The sequence below is a fragment of the Chiloscyllium plagiosum genome, unplaced genomic scaffold (genome assembly GCF_037043375.1).
Source record: "Chiloscyllium plagiosum isolate Xiang-an unplaced genomic scaffold, Cpla_swu_hap1 HiC_scaffold_6, whole genome shotgun sequence".
Classification (NCBI taxonomy): Eukaryota; Metazoa; Chordata; class Chondrichthyes; order Orectolobiformes; family Hemiscylliidae; genus Chiloscyllium; species Chiloscyllium plagiosum.
In genome coordinates this window covers 44744384-44749598 of record NW_028270144.1, presented here as the reverse complement: position 1 = coordinate 44749598, position 5215 = coordinate 44744384, and positions in this window count along the sequence as shown.

The following is a 5215-nucleotide window of genomic DNA, read 5'->3' as shown; positions in this document are numbered from 1 at the left end:
TAGCTAGCCAGCTGTCGAATCTTCTCTTTATATCTTCCTCTGACTTCTTTTCTTCGTCTTAGGGATTAGGTTTCACAGGTCACTGATCAATAAAGAGAGCTATTCTACAGGCAGTCTGCATGTTTTGGTGGCTTGGCAGTTGTCCCCCAACTGTTCAATTTTTCCTGATCTTATACCCCCAAAGCATTGACTTGTATCATTGGCTTTTAATATTGTCAATATACTAAACTCAAACTTGATTGGCCGAATTCAAATTTGCTTTTTGTCTCCAGGCACAACTACACTAGCTACTGGATCAAAAGGTTGCATTGTATCTTGTGTGCTTGGTGCTGTCAGGTAGTTCTGTTAGCTTTTAACTTTCTTAAAGGTACAGTACTTCATAACATGTTCAACAACACTTCCCAGGGCCCTACCATTAACTGTATAAATCCTGCCTTTGTTCATCTTCCCAAAATGTAACACATCTCCTTTCTCTAAATTATACTCCATCTGCCACTTCTTGGCCCATTGACCTCTCTGATCAGGATCGCTTTGTACTCTTAGATAACCTTCTTCACTGTACATTATACCACCAGTTTTAATGTCATCTGCAAACTTGCTAACCATGCTTCCTACATCCTCATCCAAATAATTGGTATTAATGACAAACAACTTTGGACCCAAATACAATCCTTACAACAACCACTGGTCACAGGCCTCCAGTATGAATAACAATCTCTACCACCACCAGTGTCCTCTACCAGCAAGCTAATTTTTTATCCATTAGGTTATCCCTCCTGAGATCCCATGTGACTAGCCAGTCTATCATGTTGATCCTTATAGAAGGCCTGTGAAAGTCTAAGTAGGCAACATCTACGACATTGCTTCATTGATCATCTTGACTACTCCTCAAAGTAGTCAAGAAAATTTGTGAGGCATGATTTTGCGTGCACAATGCCATGCTGACTATCCCCTGTCAGTCTTTGTCTTCATATAAATCCTATTTCTCAGAATCCCCTCCAACAACTTACCCACCACTGATGTCAGGCTCACCGGTCTATAATTCTCTGGCATTTTTTTGCAGCCTTTCTTAAACACTGGTACAACATTAGCCATCCTCCAGTTTTCTCGCACTTCAGCCATGGCTGTCGATGATGCAAATGCAAAAGACAAAGGAATTGTTAATGGTGATTCCAGTGGGAAAAAAGATATAAAATATATGAAAATGGGAGAATGGGTCCTTTCTAGTGACAGCAAAGTAAACAAGACACAAACAAGACAAGGGTGTTGAGAGGGAGGGAATGCATTAAGAAAAATTGAAAGCAGGTATCATGCCATCTGTTTCTGAGGTTATAAATTCAATATTGTAGTCTTGATGCCGTAAACTGCCTAAGCGGACAGTGAAGTGTTGCTCCTCAAGCTTGTGCTGTGCTTCATTGGAAAACTGCGGCAGCCCCAGGACAGAAATGTTAGCATGGGAGCAGGTGATTTATTCAGATGACACACAACTGAAAGCCACAATCCAACAACTATAGGATCAGATCTAAACTCAGCAGTCCAGCCACACTCAGTTATGAGTACTGGTGGACAATTAAACAACAATCCAGAGATGGAGGTTTACATCCTTCAATCATGATGGACTTAGCACATCAATGCAAAAACACAATTTTGTTACTGACTTCAGCCAGCAATATCATGTGGTTAATAACTTCAACCTCTTCAACTTTATAGTCGCATCAGATGATTACAAATACACTATAGTTATGTCATCGTGTGATAACCCTTGTCAATCATTAGCCATCCCCCATTTTGCATTGGTGGCTCAAATGTAACAAGCATGGTAGGCTGCTGAAGAATATGAGCATTGTAATGATTGCTAGATACCAGGCATTGGCCTGGATTATATGCTGGTCACACACCAGTAGGACAGTGAGGGATTAGCATTCCATACAGTTGTAGTACATTTCAGAGTTGCCAAATGATATTCTCACTACCAAAGACCTACTAAGACATGGAGAAGGCTACAATTGTCAGAAAAGGCAACCTGAGTCTTTATGGTAAGAAGAAATTAAACATATTCAGTTTCCTTGGACTGTGGCGACTCAGTGATATCCACATGCAAGTCAAGACTAAGTTCTTCAGCATGGGTCACATGCCTGTCTATGGATTTTAGCAACGTGGACTAACTCTGAAAAACACTGAATGCTTTTACAATCATGTCAAGAACCAACATAAATCAAACAGTAGCTTAGAGGTTTCTAATCACCATAAATAGCTTGATGGAGATCCTTGCTACTGTTAAACATGTATTCAAATGATTGCATTTAAGAGGTAGCAGTAACTGGAGTGTTGAGCTCTAAAATGGTTGCCTAAGTGTCTGAGTGTCACCACAGTGTGCCTTCTCTACACTATATCTTCTGCACACAAATCAGATCAGCTAGCACTAGAGTGTGCAGACACACCATGTGTGTCAAATAGAAGCAAAACAGAGCTTAAAACTGAATTACAGAAACAGATTTCATGGCTGAGGTAATTAACAAACTGGTATGCCTTCACTTTTGAGTTGAAGTACTATTCTGCATAATGTTCTCAATTTTGGAGTGGGGCTTGAATCAAGCAAACTCTTGTCTCAGTGATAAGAGAGCTTCCATGCTGAGATACAAGATGATCTGAACAGTTCATCAGTAACTATGAAGACAAGTGACTTCTAAGGACTACGTCACTGCAATTTAATCGGTCTTATTTTGACAGACAAATCCAAATGTGGCAGAAGCTCAGCTTGTTATCTTACAAGTAGCCCCCAATTAAGTAAAGATGGAAAATTTGGCAGTTAGAGAGAATATAGAACATTAAAGCACATTACAGACCTTTCCGCCCTCGATACTGCACCAATCTGTGGAACCAATCTGAAGCCTATCTATCCTACACTATTCCATTTTTATCCACATATTTATCCAATAATAAATGTTCTTTAAGTTGGCGAGTCTGCTACAGTTGTAGGCAGGGACTCCATGCCACTACTACTCTAAGTAGTCCTATCTTTATTACCTCTCAATATAAAGCTATGTCCCCCCATGCTAGCCATTACCATCCTAGCAAAAAGGCTCTCACTGTTCACCCTATCTAACCCTCTGATTATCTTATATATCTCAATTAAGTCACTTCTCAACCTTCTTCTCTCTAATGAAAACAGCTTCAAGAACTTCAGCCTTTCTTCATAAGACCATCCCTTCATACCAGGCAACATCCTAGTAAATCACCTCTGAAACCCTACCAAACCCATCCTTCCTATAATGTGGTGACCAGAGCTGTATGCAATTGTCCAAGAGCGGCTGCACCAGTTTTGTACATCTGCAACCTGACCTCATGGCTCCGAAACTCAATCCCTCTACCAATAAAAACTAACACACCATATGCCTTCATAACAACACCATCAGCCTGGGTGGCAACTTTCAAGGATCTATGCACATGGACACTGAGAGCTCTCTGCTCATCTATACTGCCAAGAATCTTACCATTAGCCCAGTACTCTTCATTCCTTTTGCTCCTTCCAAAGTGAATCAGCTCACACTTTCCCACATTAAAAACCATTTTCCACCTCTCAGCCTAGCTCTGCAGCTTATCTATGTCCCTCTGTAACCTGCAACATCCTTTGCCACTATCCACAACTCCACCGACCTTAGTCTCATCTGCAAATTTACTAACCAACCATTCTATGCCCTCATCCAGGTCACTTATAAAAATGACAAACAGCAATGGACCCAAATCAGATCCTTGCAGTACACCACTAATAACTGAACTCAAGGATGAACATTTCCCATCAACCACCACCCTCTGACTTCTTTCAACTCATCAATTTCTGATCTAAATAGCTAAATCACCCTCAATCCCATGCCTCTGTATTTCGTGCAATAATGTACCATGGGGAACCTTACCAAACACCACATACACCACGTCAACTGCTTTATCCTCATCAACCTGTTTGGTCACCTTCTCAAAGAACTCAATAAGATTTGTGAGGAATGACCTACCCTTCACAAAACCTTGTTGACAATGCCTAATCAACTTATTCCTTTCTAGATGATTATAAATCCTATTTCTTACTACTTTTTCTAACACTTTACCCACAACTGAAGTAAGGCTCGTTGATCTATAATTACTGGGGTTGTCTCTACTCCCCTTCTTGGACAAGGGGCCAACATTTACTATCCTCCAGTCTTCTGGCACTATTCCTGTAGACAATGATGACAGAAAGATCAAAGCAAAAGGCTCTGCAATCTCCGCCTTGGCTTCCCAGAGAATCCTAGGATAAATCCCATCCGGCCCAAGGGGGTTACCTATTTTCACACTTTCCAGAATTGCTAACACTTCCTCCTTTTGAAATTCAATCCCATCTAGTCTAATAGCTGATATCTTAGTATTCTCCTCAACAACATTGTCTTTTTCCAGTGTGAATACTGATGAAAAATACTCATTTGGTGCTTCCCTATTTCTTTGGACTCCACACGTAACTTCCTTGCTCTGTCCTTGATTGGCTCTAATCTTACTTTAGTCATTCTTTTATTCCTGATACATCTATAGAATGTTTTAGGGTTTTCCTTCATCCTATCTGCCAATGACTTCTCATGTCGCCTCCTGGCTCTTCTTATTTCTGTCTTTAGGTCTTTCCTGTCTAGCTTGTAACTCTGAAGCACCCTAACTGAGCCTTCACATCTCATCCTAACATAAGCCTTCTTCCACTTCTTGGCAAGAGATTCAATTTCTTTAGTAAAGCACAGCTCCCTCACTTGAGCATTTCCTCCCTGCCTGACAGTTACATACTTATCAAGGACACACAGTAGGTATTCCTTGAATAAGCTCCATATTTCAATTGTACCCATCCCCTGCAGTTTCCTTCCCCAACCTATGCTTCCTAAATCTTGCTTAATCGCATCATAATTGCTTTTCCCCCACCTATAACACTTGCCCTGCAGTATATACCTATCCCTTTCCATTGCTAATGTAAATATAACCGCATTGTGGTCACTATCACCAAAGTGCTCATGTATCTCCAAATTTAAAAGCTGGCCAGGTTCATTTCCCCACACCAAGACCAACGCGGCCTCACCCCTTGTTGGCCTGTCTACATACTGTGTCAAGAAACTCTCTTGCATACATTGGACAAAAACTGACCTATCTAAAGTACTTGAACTATAGTATTTCAATCAATTTGGAAAGTTAATGTCTCCCATAACAA